This window comes from Rhyacophila brunnea, unplaced genomic scaffold, assembly GCF_057557595.1.
Source record: "Rhyacophila brunnea isolate RB1 unplaced genomic scaffold, BYU_Rbru_1.0 scaffold_13, whole genome shotgun sequence".
Taxonomy (NCBI): Eukaryota; Metazoa; Arthropoda; class Insecta; order Trichoptera; family Rhyacophilidae; genus Rhyacophila; species Rhyacophila brunnea.
In genome coordinates, this window is record NW_028232785.1 from 5691448 (window position 1) to 5709636 (window position 18189).

General features: G+C 34.1%; 1 protein-coding gene and 1 long non-coding RNA gene across 2 annotated transcripts in view; one reads left to right on the forward strand and one right to left on the reverse strand.

Annotated features, from left to right (window-relative positions):
* LOC147076245 (RNA polymerase-associated protein CTR9 homolog) overlaps positions 1-18189 on the forward strand; it is a 578712-nt gene that overhangs the window by 82639 nt on the left and 477884 nt on the right. The gene's annotated exons all lie outside the window — the stretch shown is intronic.
* Positions 1306-6821, reverse strand: LOC147076248 (uncharacterized). The gene is made up of 2 exons (XR_015069426.1): positions 6607-6821; positions 1306-1546 (listed from the first exon to the last, which is right to left on the reverse strand). It is a non-coding gene; the product is annotated as an uncharacterized LOC147076248 (long non-coding RNA).

Genomic DNA, 18189 nt, shown 5'->3' on the forward strand with positions numbered 1-18189 from the left:
GAATCCCTGACTCTTTACATTTGAAGTCGCATAGGCCACAGTGAAAAGGTTTCTCGTCACTATGCACCATCATATGGCACTTTAAGGTAGTTGAATTTTTACATTTGTAATCACACAAAGAACACTGGAATGGCGTTATTTCACTATGAATAATTAGGTGTCTCTTCAAGTCTGTTGAGTCACCAAACTTGCAATCACACAAATTGCACTCAAAAGGTTTTCCACCACTATGAATCGCGATATGTCTTTTTAAGTCGGCGAGGTATTTTGTTTTATATACACATGTTCCGCATTTGAAAGGTTTTTCTGTACTGTGAACCATTTTATGCTGCTTTAAATGACTTAAATCTATACATTTGTAATCACAAAAAGTGCATATCAACCGTTTCTCTCGAGTATGAATCAGTCTATGTCTGTTCAAATGAGACACATTTTTTGTTTTATAATTGCACTCATTGCAAGAGTATCGATCATTAATTGAATCAGCTGCTTTCTCTTGTTCCAAAACAAGTGGCATCTGTGGAAAAATGTACATATTTATATTGATATTATGTTGAAACGTCTTACAATGAAGAGAATCCTATGAATCCCAGAAATCTCTGAGAATCCTATGAAGAGAATCCGATGAAGGGTGTTTACACAATAAAATGATACAGAATTCCATAATTGATGGCCTTATGAAGCGAACACATTACCACCACGTTACTTGCTTTCACGCGATGTCATGCTGATAAAATTTAGTGCATGGTTGAATGTATGAATGATCATTATCTCAATAAATCCAAGTATGGTTAGTACCTACATTTTTAATTAATTTATAAGCGTTCGTCAAAATTGCTTGCGATAATGTATGCATAGATATACAGAACACAACCAGCAGACTATTATATAATATTTATGTACACACAAGTCATAGATAATAAATATTCTATCAGACAATCTATATACCAAACCAATGAAAACATAGGGCATGAAGTTTTGACATAAGTCGAAAATGTGTACCCTATAGATAAAAAAAGACAATCACTGACTCATGCGATTGATGAAGTAGCGTACTACAAGTGAGGTCACCTCATTGTTGTTCTGGCCATTTCGTCAAATTTTGTTAACTGACTGTGTTTGTTTTTGGTTCAAATAGGTACCAAGAAAAATTACATAGCTAACTTTTTCCCGTAGCTCGAGTTTATTGTGACAGCACGTAACGTGATAGAGGGAAGAACCTCAGATGAATTTTTGCCTGCCGTATCTACAAATCTGCAAATCTACAAAGCTGGTCTGATTTCAGTAACATGGTTCTTTCTTCAAGCGCAAAAGAGGGTCTTTGAATATACCTCGGTTTATTTTTATGTAGGGAATATTGTAAACCACGTCTCTCAATTATTAATGACACCTATAAGCTACACGTTCAACAAATTGTCAATGTACCAACTTGATATGAACATCCGGGTAGTGAATCTTCTAATGAAGAAATTGTGCCTTCAACAAACTCGCCTTTGAAGCCGTCCTGTTGAAAATCAGTTTCCGATTTTACATTTAACTGGCCGTCCTGAAAAAAAAACAATACCAAAATTGAACATATATAATTTTGAAAACACACTGAGAAAATATTGTATAACTAACAGAAAAATCTTTTTTGAAAGAAGTAAGATACCCCGCAGGAATCAAACCTGCATCTCTCGGGTATCGCGTCCACGCACATCGACCACAATGCTAAAGGAGTCATACTTAATTACGAAAAATTAAGACCAATAGCTTTTAATACTGACTCATTTGATATATCACATTTTTTATACCGAGATGAGCTTAGTTCTATATTCGAACACCTGAAGATTTATGAATGTATATCTACCTATAGTATATTATAGGTAGCAATGGTAAGGGGTGGAGTTAGGCTGTTATATTCGACATAAATAGTGCACACTTAACTTTGTCAGTCATACTTATTTGGTTTCTAATGGATTTGAGTTTTGTACTATTCCGGGTTTCGCCTTTCGGCATCTTCAGGCACTATGTGCACTCACCAAAAGGTTAATACACACTGACAACGGATACAATTGATTCTAATAAATAAATACAATAAAGTAGGTAAAAACTTTATCAGCCACCTAAACTAGCGCGTAACGATCAGACGGCCAATCGATGTAATTAGCATGCTATTTAAATGTGATAATTAAAAAGTAATTATTTACTCAGCAGTCAATGTGTTAATTCAACAAATTATGAATAGTTGAAGTGTTTGTAAAAAACCCCTATCACTAATAAGTAATACAATCAATAGGCGTATACATTGTCAAACCCGAATAGTATATCATTAATTAATAATAATTAATATAATACTACATCTAAAAGGTCTAACATCGTCTATTATAGGAATTTAAGGAAGTTGACTAATGATATATATCAAAAATACCTATTATGTCTTTAAAATGTTATATGAGACAAATATTCTTACACGCTATTGAACTAAGAATACAATTTGCAAACGGTGTTGGTTAGTTTTTAAAGTTCCACCGAACCCTGCCTAACTAAGCCATAATAGTTCAGGTATAGTATGGATGCACACTTTTTCAGACATACTTATTTGTTTTCGTTTAATTAAGAATAGTAGTATATAAGTTAGTTTTTTTTTTTAATTCAATTGGGCCCTGCTTAACAGTGACGTCCTGTGGGAGTATGCAGATTGCGCGTTGTTTAGGGGCAGCAATTACTCGAAGGGCGGCAAATCAAGTAGAATCATCTGGTGTATATAGAAATAACTACCTACTTTCGTTGGAAACAAAATGTATTAATTAGCATAAAAGGTTTAACAATACTTTTAATTGTTGTTGGGTTCGCGATGTTTAGTTTACTTCCGTTGCCCTTCGAAGTCATTGGTGACCAGAAACGACACGAGCACGGAAAAAATATTGTATAAAAAATGCCGCGGCATTATGGCACCGCCCAGGGGCGGCATTCTATTTAGGGACGTCACTGCTGCTTAACAAAACCATAATCGATAAAAATATTTTTCCATCTATAAAATATCTAAAATTAAATATGGTTTGATGGTATAGTTTTAGATATGTTAGAGATAAACGAATATTTTTGAAATTATTTTTTAAAACTAACAAACACTACCTGCACATTGTAGTCTCCGTTCAATGAACACTAATACGCCTTAGTGACAATGTTAAGTGTGAACTATTTATGTGGAATCTTAACAGCCTACATTCAGCCTTCGCCACTGTTAGGCAGGTACCTACCCAAAACCATAACAGTATTATGTCATAGGATTTGATAATATATTATCTACTATTAGAAAATAACTCTAATACAATAATGAAGATTTAAGATACATAATAAATAACACAACCAATCCATAGAAACCCGACAATAACAATTGACGCGATTAAATATGAAAATGCTAGAATATTAGTACTTACCTCATAATGAATTACGGAGAAATACACGACTAGTTATTTCAAGCAGGTAACTATGTGCGTACGCTTCGGTTTATAATGCCGTGAGTCCCAGGTTCGAAATCTTAGTATGCAAAACACACAATACTATTGTTTTCAATTTGAACTTGATCAGAGTACCATGCGCTGGTTTAAAGGTAAAACTCATTATGTTACATTTTGATGTTCTGAGATAATGAGGTTAGAACATATTTTTTGCAATTAATAATCCAATTTCAAATTAACATTTTTTCTTCTTTTTGTATAAAATGTATAAAAAATCAGAGAATACATTGAAGGTAATCAGATTCTATAAAAAAATTAGGAACATTTAAAAAAATGAGTTTTTGTACATAATGAGTTTTTCCACACACATGTTTGTTAGTAAAGTGATAGTATGTCAATACTTTGGCAAGGGTTTCGCAATGTTTTTTATGGTTTTGGATTCTTTTTTAGTAGGTACTTAAGACTACTACTAAGTACTAAAGAATAAAAAATATTTATTTTAACCAAAATAGGAATTAGTAACAATTCAAATTGAAAACAATTAAATATACACTGAGATTAATAATAATTATTTCACAATAATAATACACTGGTGATGGTAATAAGGATAAACCAATAATTATAATAAATTTAGGTATGATAAACAGCAATAAAAAATATTCTTTATTCCTCAACAATGTCTTCCAAAACGTCTGGCTCTGGTAATGTGTCTAATGTGTTGCGATCTATATAGATGGTAAATTTTCATACCAATATCTTAGCACTTCCGGAATGTCACCGTTTTTACAAATCTTCATAAGATCTTTTTTTTCAAATTGGATATTGGTAATATGGATTGATATGCACCTACTAATTGTGGAATAACATTACTCCGTCTCCCTTTTCCCGCTGCATAAATTTTTCTGTAAGGTCCTGTATGGTTATACCGATATTGGATAATTCCAGGTAATTTTTTCTCATAACGTAGACATTTAATTTGGAGCCACATTACCAGCTCTACATTTTCATCTATGTTCCTATTGCTTATTAATTTTAAATTTCTTTGTCATATTGGGTCTTCAATACCTACAATGTGCTACAACTCCAGAAGTTAGCGAAGGTAATACCATTTTCCTCGGATTGTAAGATCAAGTCGAAGTTGAAGCTTACTAGACCAGCCTTGCATGAAAATAGGTGCTCCATGCTTTGCATTTCACCACACTCGCAGGTTTGGTCCTCAGAGAACCCCCACTTCACCATGTTATCTCGGGTGCGCCCTGCCATGGTTTTCAGTCTGTTTAGAGCTTTCCATGTTCAGTACCCAAGACTGGCTCCATGCGGGAGGTGCTCTGCTGGCTTTACCCAATCTTTGAAACCCTCAGAGGCTAGGTTGGCCGCCCATGCGGATAGTCTATCTTATTCGGGTCAGACGTATTATAGTTGTCGCCATAAAGCCTTTTCTGTATTTTAGCCTTGTTTTGCACATTTGATACCCATGCATGACTTGTCGCGGACTCTCTCTTGGGCTGCCTTTTCAACTAGGGCTGCAGTTTGGAGTCGGATTAGAGGGAGGCTATTCCTGAAAGCACGTGAACTTTAATGACAGGCGTGGATTTCAAGCACCCTGTCACGATCCGGCAGGTTTCGTTGAACGCAGTCCACATGTCTCGTGTGCGCAGACATGTGCCACACCGGACAGGCATATTCGGCCACCGAGGTGCATAGTGCAAGGGCTGAGTGTATGTAGTTGAGCTCCCTACGTATTACTGCTTAACTTTCTCAAGATACTGTTCTTTGCTGGTGTCTTCATTTTAGTATTAATGCAGTGTTGCTTATAGGACAGCGTCCGATCTAAGGTGATTCCCAGGTATTTGTTGGCTGTTTGTGGGTTCTAAATGCACCCCATCCCAAACAACATCAAGCAATTTCCCTGCGTCCATGTTTTGGAGATGGAACGCTCCTACCCGTGATTTACCTAGATTTGGCTTAAGTTGATTGAGGTCGTAGTATGTCTTTAACTCGCTTAATGTATCTTTAAGCTGTTTCTCAATCACTTCGAAGCTAATGCTTTGATATAACACGGCTAGATCATCTGCATAGAGGAAATGTTTTGTGTTTACTCCGATTGGCTGATCATTAGTATAAACGTTGAACAGTATGGGTGCGAAGACGGTACCTTGTGAAAGGCCGTTCCGTTGTTGTCTCCAACGGCTGCGTTTTCCGTGCAGTGTTACAAAGAATCTTCGGTTGGCCAGGAGCTTTTCAATCACTCCTGTTATTTTGAAATCATTTAGGAGGTTGTAAATGTAAAGTTTACTCAGCAGAATTCTATGGTTAACTGTATCGTACGCGGCTGTTAAGTCTACGAAGGGAAACTCTTAATGTGATCGATAACCAGTTTCATGTTTGCCTCACTAGCTTTATTGGCTGGACTTTTTTCCCCTCTTCGGTCATTGTTTCTGAATGATCCAGTTTTGGCTTAATCCAGCTAAAGCTGTATTAATTGGTCCATTTGAAATGCATCACATTTTTAACGTTCAGGCAGTATTTTACATTAAACTTATTAACACCGTCATTCTGATTATTTAGTATAAGTATCATTTATTCTCATCTTATACAAAAAATCATCCAGTAATATACAGTTGGCACAATATGATAGTTATAAACAATGCAAACCACAGATAATACACGCACTAACTTACTTATATACATGTTTACAGTTCAGGAAAAAATCATTATGTGCGGGAATGACTTTTTCCTGAACATAAATCTGATATAGGTACTGATAATGATTTCTTACCCAGTTTTTTTTCCGTTAATAAGATAGCTATCGTCACAGTGACCTTTTCCAGCAATTGATATCGTAAAAAATAGTGGATATAACGAAAAAACTCATTTTGGCCAAAAATGCACATAATGAGTTTTACCTCCAAACCAGCGCATGGACATAATTGATTGACCAAGTGGCTAACATGGATTTCGCTTACAAATGAAAATCTGTTAATAGAAACCTCCGCTCTGTGTAGACCCCAATAATAATATGACCCTATTGGGATCGGATATTGTCAAAAGAAAAAGGGTTAATTTGACCTGGGATCGTCGTATATTTTCATAGCTAATTATTATAACACAAAGCAAATACATCGGTTAAAATGACAGTAAGTACCTAGTTTAACAAACTAACCTCAAAATCGCAAATGGACACATCGGCAGACTCTTCTTTGACATGAGTGCTGGATTCCGGAATGTTTGGTGGCAATATTGGCACATCAAACCAATGATGTCCTTCCTCATCGGATTCGAATACGCCTGGCTCCTGTTTTACGTTCATTTTTACATGGGATATCAAATAAACGAGACACTTACGAGGAACGTGTCCTGATAATAATATAGTTTGACAGCTAGGGTTGCTCGCAAATTATCGATGCTTCATTTCGTTACATAGTATCAGTGTTGCCATATTTTGAAAGTGGAATTATAGTACAGAGCCTCCAAAATTATAGTATTTGGGGATAAAATATAGTACGCGTTGTCATCTCTTGAAAATGCCGCAGGTTCCCAAATTTTCATGGTCGGCTTGTTTTTTTTAGGAAAAATATTTCGCCGCGGGCCGCACGTTCCCAAATTTTCATGGTCGGCTTGTTTTTTTTAGGAATTTTTTTAGGATTGCGAAATGGCAAATGCAGAATTATAGTACTTTTATATAAAATTATAGTACGATTTTCAAAATTATAGTATTTTGGCCGTACTATACCTATTTTAAGTCGTACATAGTACGCGGACCAAAATTATAGTACAAATACTATAATTATAGTACGGTTGGCAACACTGCATAGTATCGATACTTTTCAATTGCACTATCATAGTGAATTGAAGCAAAGATCTTCTTGTCTATACCTACAATAAAGAAAATTATCCAAAAATAATAATTAATAAATTTAAGCGATTTCAACTTTTTACAAAATAGTTATGCACAATCTTTTAAGCAGTAATTACAATGATAACCTACCAATAATTAATTGACAATAATTGAATTAAAATGTTAATTAATTTAGGTTCGTATCTTTCAACCTGAACGAAACAAATCAAACTAAACCAAGGTCCATTTACCTGGATCACCCAATGTTAAAACTCCAACTTTTTTTGGGTGCATTTGTTTGTGCATCGTTAGTGCACGTTTGTGCACGATTTTTTTTCGTTTGTGCACCTATAATAACCGAAAAATTCAAATTTCAAATTGGGTGTTCCAGCTAAACGTTTGGTCTCTAATGACTTGATACTTAACCATTAAATTTGCCTTAATTTTTTTTGTTAAATGCATCCAATTAAGTATATTTATATACACTTTTAACACGATTTTTCAAATTTTTATCTCTTATATTAGGCTAGTAATTAGATTTTGAGTGGCCGTCAAGTTTTAACACCAAACATTTTTTTTCCACATTTTTTAAATGCACACCTTTGAGTAATTAAATTACATGATTTTTCATGAAGTTTTTATTGTTTTTCCATTTAAATTACGCGAAAAATTCGCATTTTTCCATTTTCACTAAGTACCCCGTAAAAATATCCCAAACAAAAACGACCGCATTCGTTTGGAACATCCAGTCAAAAGAGTCTACACAAAATAGCCAAAACGGTGTAATGCTCACTAAATAATATGTCGGTTTATAATAGACTACCTTAAAATTGATATTCTGATTACACAAAAGTGTCAAAATTACAAAAAACATTCAACATTCTTAACATTTATCTTTTTATTTATGATTTTGAATAGATCAATGTCAGTTGCATACGGGAAAAATGCAGTAAATTATATAATTATACTTACCTACTGTTTTTTAAAATGATCTGTAATAAAAATAAATACCGTTAAGTTATTAGAATACAATTAGGTATGCATACTTTTGAAAAATGCAATAGGTATGTTTTTATGCAACGATATTTTCTTCAAAAGATAATATTGGAATGACATTTATATTTATTTTGTATATAGGAGGTACCTTGCAGGCACTTAACTCTTCCTAATAATATTTGCATAGGTATTATGATTTTTTTCTTTTTCTCTGTTTCTCCAGATGGTGCAACGTATGCATGTAGTTCTGGTAGGTATTATGTTAGGAGAGAAGTGTTAGACAAAAACTTAATATTATGCTCTTCAGAATCGATATCAAATGAAGTTTTGTAGGTAATTTAAAAAGTTATTGCCTCTGACTGCTTCTACAATTGTTTCACGCAAATGCTTTTCTTCTGAATGTGTGATTTTATGAGTTCTTAAACAACGTACCGACCTACATATCTGTTTACATTTATATTTACATTAATCACGTTTATGAGTTTTTAAATGACAAACCTATTTGTTTACATTTAAAATGAAATAGATCACACGCAAATGGTTTTTCTCCTGTTTCGTTTTATGAACTTTAAGATAATGTTGTGCCGAAGCTCCGTATAGGTAGTCAATTTATTTAAAAGGTTATTCACCATAAAGTATCTTTACATGTGTTTGAAGATTACTCCGTCGCGAGCATCCAAATGAACATACATTGCATTTATAAGATTTTTCACGAGTATGTTCTATATATGTATATATTCATTTCATGTGTTTTAAGACAACTATGTCGCACGCATTTATATGAATATACATCGCATTTAAAAAGATTTTTACCAGAATTGGTCATTTGTTTGTTCTTAAGATGACTTAGTTGCGAGCATCTATATGAGCATACATTGCATTAATAAGGTTTTTCACGAGTCACCAAAAATGCTGGCGCAACTTAAGAGTTGGCCTATTGCGTCGAGGGTCTCAGGTTCTAATCCTTGGTCTGGCAAGTACGCATATTATTCGCGAGAATCTATATGAACATACATTGCATTTATTAGATTTTCTTCAGAATGCATCATTGTGTCTTTTTTAAATTTAATTCGCGAGCATCTATATGAACACAAATCGCATTTGTGAGGGTGTGCACCAGTATTAATTGTCATTCAACATATTTTAAGACTACAAGGTGTTTTTAAATGACATTTTTGATTACATTTCAAATCACAATCATCACACGCAACTGGTCTTTCTCCTGAATGTGTAAGTTTATGAGTTGTTAAACAACGTATTCAATACGTTGCTGCCAACAGTTGGTAAGTCGAGAGGTAAGGTATTTTGAGCTTACCACGGATAAGATGTTTATACTCATATACGTTTGCTAGAAAAAAAAATCAAGATCATCCGATTTTTAGAACATTGTATTTTTAGCTATTCATTATGTTGATAAAAATACGTAACTCTTGATTTTTCAATTTCCCAACATCAAAAGACAAACACAAATCGAATTATTGAGGGTGTCCCCCGTTATGTTTCATTTTATAGATTTTAAGGGTTCCAGGTTGCGAGCATCTTTATAAACAACAATTGCATTTACAAGGTTTTACAACACTATTTATCATCATTTTTGTTTTTTTAAACTACTATGCTGCGAGCAGCTATATGTGCACTGATTAAATTTAGGTTCTTCGAAACAATTTGTCATATCATGTCTTTTACGATTACTGCGACCACCATTTATTCTGCTTTGCGAGAAATTGAAGATCAAGAAGGCTTAAAAGTCTTAGTCGCTCAAAGGATAACAACATTTAACAGTGGCCAGGATCCTCAGCCATGAGTATACAAACAAGAAGAGAAGACAACTAATTTGCGCGCATCTATATGAACATTCATCGCATTTATAAGTTTTTTCACCAGTATTGCCATTCCATACGTTTTAAGCTTACTAGGTATTTTTAAATGACATATTTGATTAAACTGGAAATCACATTTCATCACACGCAAATGGTTTTTCTGAATGTGTAAGTTTATAAGTTCTTTCATTGAATAAGTTAATGTAATTTTAATATTATATTTCCAAAATTTCCTCCATATTCCTTCTGTTGAAAATAACGTAATTTCTAAGCCTTTTTAACATAATATTTACAAACCTATTTCGGAAGAAGGCCTAACTTTTAGTTCAACTATTAAAAATAATAAAATTGTTAATATTATTACAAAGATTTGACTTCCAAGTTTTATTGACATTTGGTTAGATTTTTATCTAGATTAATACTGTAAACATCTTTACAGTCTTTTGACGTTGGGAAATTGAATGATCAAGAGTTACGTATTTTTAACATAATGAATACCTAGCTAAAAAACTATGTTCTAAAAATCGTATCATCTGGATTTTTTTTCAAGCAAACATATATAAGTTTAGACATTTTATCCGTTGTAAACTCAAAATACCTAAACTATCGACGTACTAACTTTTGGCAGCAGCGTATTGAAAACGTTGTATAAAAACTCATAACCTTACACATTCAGGAAAAAAACCAGTTGCGTGTGATTCGAAATGTAATCAAATAAGTCATTTAAAAATACCTTGTAGTCTTAAAACATGTGGAATGGTAATACTGGTGCACACCCTCACACATGCGATTTGTGTTCATATAGATGCTCGCAAATTAAAGTTTTAAAAGACAAACAATGACACATTCCGATGAAAAATCTGATAAATGCAATGTATGTTCATACAGATTCTCGTGAATAATATGCGTACTTGCCAGACCCAGGATTCGAACCTGGGATCCTCGACGCAATAGACCAACGCTTAAGCCGCGCTGGCATTTTTGGTGACTGGTGAAAAACCTTATAGATGCAATATATGCTTATATAGATGCTCGCAACTTGGTCATCTTAAAAGCCATAAAATGACAAATTCTGGAGAAAATCCTTATAAATAAAAAATATATTTACATAAATGCGTGTGACTTAGTTGTCTTAAAAGAGAATAAATGAATATATACATATATAGAACATACTCGTCAAAAATCTTATAAATGCGATGTATGCTCATTTGGATGCTCGCGAAGGAGTAATCTTCAAACACATGTAAAGATACAAAATGGTGAATAACCTTTTAAATAAATTGACTACTTATACGGAGGCTCGGCACAACATTATCTTTAAGCTCATAAAACGAAACAGGAGAAAAACCCTATGCGTGTGATGAATTTCATTTCATAATATATAAAAAAATATCATGTCATAAAAACTCATACTTGTGATGAATTTAAATATAAATGTAAACGGTTATGTATGTAGGTAGGTACGTTGTTTAAGAACTCATAAACACACATTCAGAAGAAAACCATTTGCGTGAAACAATTGTCGAAGCCGTCAGAGGCAATAACTGTTTGAAGTACCTACAAAACTTCATTTGATATCGATTCTGAAGAGCATGACATGAAGTTTTTTACCAACACTTCTCTCCTTACATAATACCTACAAGAAGTACAAGCTTACGTTGCACCATCTGGAGAAACAGAAAAAGAAGAAATTCATAATATGCAAATATTATTAAGAAGAGTTAAGTGCTTGCAAGTTAACCCCTTTAAGTATATAAAAAAAATATAAATGTCATTCCAAAATTATCTCTTGAAGGAAATATCGTTGCATAAAAACATGTTGCATTTTCTAAAAGTATGCATACTTAATTGTATTCTAATAACTTATTTATTTTTATTACGGATCATTTTAAAAAACAGTAGGTACCTAAGTATAATTATTTTTTTTCCTTATGAAACTGACATTGATACATTCCAAACCATAAATAAAAAGATAAATGTTAAGAATGTTGAATGTTTTTGTAATTTTGACACTTTTGTGTAATCAAAATATCATTTTAAAGGTAGTAATTTTAAGTTTTAGGTAGTATAAACGGACATATTTAGTGAGCATTACACCGTTTTGACTATATTGTATAGACTCTTTTGACTGGATTTTCCAAACGGATGCGGTCTTTTTTGTTCGGGATATTTTCACGGGGTACTTAGTGAAAATGGAAAAATGCGAATTTTTCGCGTAATTTAAATGAAAAAACAATAAAAACTTCATGAAAAATCATGTTATTAAATTACTCAAAGGTGTGTAATTAAAAAATGTGGAAAAAAAATGTTTGGTTTTAAAACTTGACGGCCGCTCAAAATTAAATTACTAGCTTAATATAAGAGATAAAAATTAAAAAAATCGTTTTTAAAGTTGACATAAATATACCTAATCAGATGCATTTAACAAAAAAAATTTAAGGCTAATTTATTGATTCAAGTATCATGTCATTAGAGACCAAACGTTTAGCTGGAACACCCAATTTGAAATTGGAATTTTTCTGTTATTATATGTGCACAAACGAAAAAAAATCGTGCACAAACGTGCACTAACGATGCACAAACAAATGCACCCAAAAAAAGTTGGAGATTTAACATTGGGTGATCCAGGTAAATTGACCTCACGTGGAGATGTACCAAAGGAAGTTTAGTTTTGTATTTAATTTTTATTATATTGCGAAAGTGGCAACACGGTTAACTATTTTTGTCTATGGCGAAATACTTACGTCACTTCACGCCTACTGCGTTCTGTGTGCCACGATCAACTTGAAGACCAATTAATTGTATGCATAAAATGGATATTAAACGCGAACAAGAAGTCTCCGAACCTGTTGTAGAAGAGAAGCAATGGTTTGAGGTACCTGTGAATCATGGTCCAAACAGCCAGCTGTTTACCTACATAAAGCAAGAGGACACCGACGAGGCCGGATGCTCTTTTGAGGTTAGTTTTTCATAACGGATTGTTGTACGTCATAGTATTGTTTGTTTTAAGATGTGTGTCGTCAGACGTTATTAACAGTGTGTGTATTTTGTGTAATAAAAACCGCGTGCAAATTGCGACACAGTTCCGAGCGGCTACGTCACCCGTATATATCCCACTTAGTTTTGCTGCAAACACTCATAATATTTTTGTATTTACTATACTATTATAATGTACTGTATAAATATTTGCTGTAATATTTTGTTTTTTAGAATATTGTATCAGACCCGACATCAATAACATTGAAAAGAGATACTGAGCTACTTGACATCAAGAGTGAGTCTATTGAAGACGTCAAATCCCCATTCAATTATGAAGATCAGCAACAGGGTTGTTCTTATTCAGAGCGAAATCATCGGGTAGGTACTTTTATTTTAAATACTGACAGAAATACTGATCCTGTGAATACTGTAAGAGATGGAATAAACTGACAACACTCGAATATGTAAATAATCAGTAATACCAATGAAGACAAAATCTTCGAATTCTAATATCTTTCTTTCGTCCTTGTCTGATCCTAATAGGATCATAATGAGCCTCAGTATAAATAGTTTAACCGCTCTAGTCCAACCGTTGTATATCCCATTGATTTAAACTGTCTTGATTCCACAACGCGAATAAATGAAAGCCGATGTTTTATTAATAAAAACAAAACGAACATCTTGACCAACGTTGAATGTCTCAATACGTAAATATTTTGTTTGCTATGGTTTTTAACTGCCATGGTTCTGGCCATACTGAATCCCGTGTACAATGGACGTACCCACCCTCAGTTGGTATTTCATTCAGTTAACATTCAGTACATACTTTCACTTAACGTATGTTTCTTCATGCGGTGGGTGCAAGCGAAATAAAGGCCCGCACATGTCCTTTCTAGAACAATCTGCTATTAGATTTGCCAATACCGTTTGTAGGGTGCACCCTTATCAAATAACCGATTTTTTAAATTTTAAAATGTAGTTATAAATAAATTATTGTAGTTTCAGAAGGCCACTAAACAATCTGATATTAATTTTCAGGGAGTTGATTTTAAAGAAGAGTATGTTGAAGACACAATAAGCCAAAGCATTCACGAGGTTCCAGAACCCGGATGCTCTTATTCGGAATGCACACCAGTAAATCAGGTAGGTACACAATATTCTAAGAAAGTTGAACATGCGTTACGTTCTGATACGAAGAAGTTTATGTCAGAGGGTTTGTTTCCACTTTGAAATCGCACATCGGGGCAAGTGAATATAAGTTATAGTTTTCTTTTCATAAGAGATATTATTACGAGATATGTAGATGATAATATGCTTTCTACCACAATTGTTACAAATTATGTAACAATCGTCAATATGTCACGAGTGCTTTGATATTAGGAATGATATACTGTTTTTTTTTGGCTGAGAAAACGCAGATGTGCGCGGGTATAATTGCACCTGCACATATTCATTTTCAATTTGTTCACTATGTTACATAAAAAGTTACATTGAAACCTTCAATGCATAAAAATATAAACACTTTATAATATTATGTTATCGTCATAAGATCAAACTTATATATTTTTTTTTATTTATACAATCGATGCCTACCAGTAAAGCAATTAATTACACAATATTCCAATAAACTGTAAACAAAATTGTTATGTGACTTGCACTCAGGAAGAAGTACTAGTCTGCTGCTAAAAATATGTAAGTCGTTACTTATATAGGTACATAGGCAGTGGCGCACCCAGGGGGGGGGGGGCAGGGGGCCCTGGCACCCCCCAAAATAAAAATTATCAGAATGTAATTCACCAGCACCTTTATAGAATATTTCTAACACAAAAATTTCGAAAATGTCAGGTTTTTTTAGAAATCCAATCCCTAATAGAACTGTCAAAAAATTCTCTGTGTCCACCAGAATTCCGGAGTGGTATAGGTCATAGCTTGGGAGCGCTGACAGAGCTCTAGCTGGTGGGCCCGGTTATGGGGGGGGCGGCGTGTCGGGTTGACCAGATAAGTGAGATAAACACAAATCATAAATTAGCTTTAATAGTAAAAAAGTAGTAGTATATTAAAGTAAGCTATTATACTTCATGGCCATGAACATTTTCAATTACTTATATAATTGTGCAATATATGTTTTGATTATTATGTGTCAATACTCGACAGCTCCATTATTAAAGTAGATGTATTAAAAATCGCCAATAATTCACTCTATAAGTACCCTTAATTTGTACTAATACACAATTTGGAAAACGTTAATTTAGTGTTTCATACTGCCTTTAACCTTAGCAGTAGGTAGGGGGGCCACCAAATATCCTAGCCTGAGGGCCCGTTTCAGGATGTGGGGACCAGGGTGTAGGTACACCGAGTGCAATAGACAAAAGACCGACAAATGAGAAATTAGGCTGTGAAGAAGAAAAAGAGCCTATCGGACTAATTTACATTCTCCTCCTTGGGCCCCCCCAATATTAAATCCTGGGTGCGCCACTGTACATAGGATTAGGATTCTTTGATGAACATAGATTTAGATCAATTTCAATTTATTTTACATATTGTGGACATTACAAATTATAAGTTTAAGACGTTCACAACGTGACATTTAGAAAGAAAGAAATATTATTAAGACCGTATTATGTAATGACAGTTAATGTTATGACAGTATTACATTATTGCAGATAACTATTGTTTGCAATATGCTGGTTGTCATTATATTTTAAAATACTCCTTCTTATTGAAGTTTGGCATTAGATAACGACAGACATACCATGTCCACATTGCGGAGTGTAGGAGCTGAGACCATTCAAGTGTGTGGTCGAGCTTCACACGTATTATAGGTCTTCTTAAAAATATTCTTGATTTTATTACATAATGTTTTGTTTTTCAGAATATTGTTTCAGACCCGACGATAATAACATTGAAGACAGATACTCAGTTAATTGACATCAAGTCTGACCTTATTGAAGACATTTATGAAGATCCGCATCAGGGTTGTTCTTATTCGGAACAAGTGAATCGGGTAAGTTCCTACTTTTATTTTAATAAATATTGATCGTGTGATGGGGGGAATGATTATAGTGACGGAATGAACTGTAAAACATTGGAATATTTTGATATTTTTAGCTGTCACCATTACCACAGAAACAATAAAACAATTTTCATAGGTATTTATTTGACATTATTAGGAATTAAACTTTGTTTTATTTGTTTATATCTAGACTTCCTAGTTTATTAAAAATATTATTAATACTTGGCTGATAGGTACGCGCACTTAGGCGCGAAAGGTAGTTAGGTTCTGGAACGTGACTCGAAATTTTCTCAACAAATCGTTCCAGTCCACCAGCCAAAAGAGTTATGTGCAGTAATTTCGAGTAAACACTTGAATCACTTGACCAGTTTTAGCATCAGAAACAAAAACACATCTTTTTTCATCCGTACTAGATTCGAAAAAACAAAGATTTTATGGACTCATTTTGAATCGTGAAATAGTTCAATGATTTGTTTTTTCTCGCCCCTCACAGATAACCAAACGTGGAGTAGAGGGTGCAGTTGTTACCTTTCAATTTAATCTTTAAATTGGCTATTTATCACCCACATATATCAGTAGTTTCATCATACATACCGATTTACTTATATAGTAATTCCGTATTTCTGCTGAAGCATCTTTCATTTACGAATCGTTAAGGTGACGCATCAGTGAAACGCCAAATAATGTTCAACTGTACGCGCGACGAAAATTTGTACTTGCTTCGCATTCACTGAGAGAACGTGGAGTCGGACGCACGTCACTTTGCTGCGTGATGGCGACGGGCCAATTAATTCTAAAATCGTGTAAAGATGACTAAAAACTTTACCCATTTACTTTAAAAAGCAAACATGTCAATGGATATATTATTATTGATACTAATAGAATAATAAACAGAACATAAAATGGACGTATGTTGGATTTATATGAGAAATAATATTTCGTTTGACAGGCGTCATTTTCACCCGCGACCCGCAATCCGCACATCGCCTAGCAACGATCTTTTTAGACCGTGCCTCAACTAATGCATGGCCTTAATACATCAGCGAATATTTGGTTGTTACAATATCTTTTTTTCAGAAATTGCCGGAATACATCATTGTCGAGTTGATGAAAGTAATATTGCATTGAATTTTGCAAAGGTAGGCAAATTTAATTCTTCTTTTTCTTTCACTTTGTCACGACCCAGTATTGGGGCGCCACTTTCTTCGGTCAATCGCCAATTTTCGCTCCTCCCGCCATACCAGACCTGTAGCACGTAGGTCGTTCTTGTAGCACCGCTGCAGAGTGAGGGATGGCCGGCCATGGTGACGGAACCCTTAAGTCTGTGCCACAAGGGTACGAAGTGTCGCACTCTTTGACGGCATCCGGAATAAATATTAAATAAATAAAATATAACAATCTATTCATCTAAAATAATCCACATACGATTTGAAAGATGTTAACTCTGAAAAAAAAGCTCGATATCCGAATAGGAATGGCTAAAGAAGCATTCAACTCGATGCGCAATGTCTGGGACTGACCATGGTACTCAGTCAAAATCAAATGCCGCCTATTCAACTCTTGCATTCTGACGGTGCTGCTTTATGGTAGTGAATAATAGCACCATAGGAAGGCTCAGAGCAACCGTATACTGAGATTCGAAAACAGATGTTTGCGACAGAAGAAGAAGAATAAGCAACCGAATTCAATTTAGCTGGGCGAAAAAAACTGACGATTTCAATCGATTTTAACTATAAACAACTTAGTAGAACTCACTTACCTTATTCAACACACTGTGACTGCCAATTTAATAGTTTCCCATTTCTCTGATGCTCCAAACATGAAGTCATTATATAAACTTTCTCAGCTCCCTTCAACCTAAACCATAAAGGTCAGTTTCCAAATAGGAATGCAAAAATTTGTCAATGGCTTGGCTTTAGTGATATAATATATAGATAATAATATAAGATGCTGTGTATATCTATCGAGGTATATAAGATGCTTTTAACTGAAAGTGGAATTATTACACACTTCAAACAACTCATCATTACGAAGTCAAGTAACAGGTTGAAAAGGTACGGGTATAGGAATGCAAACTAAATCGTATACTAAATTATAGGA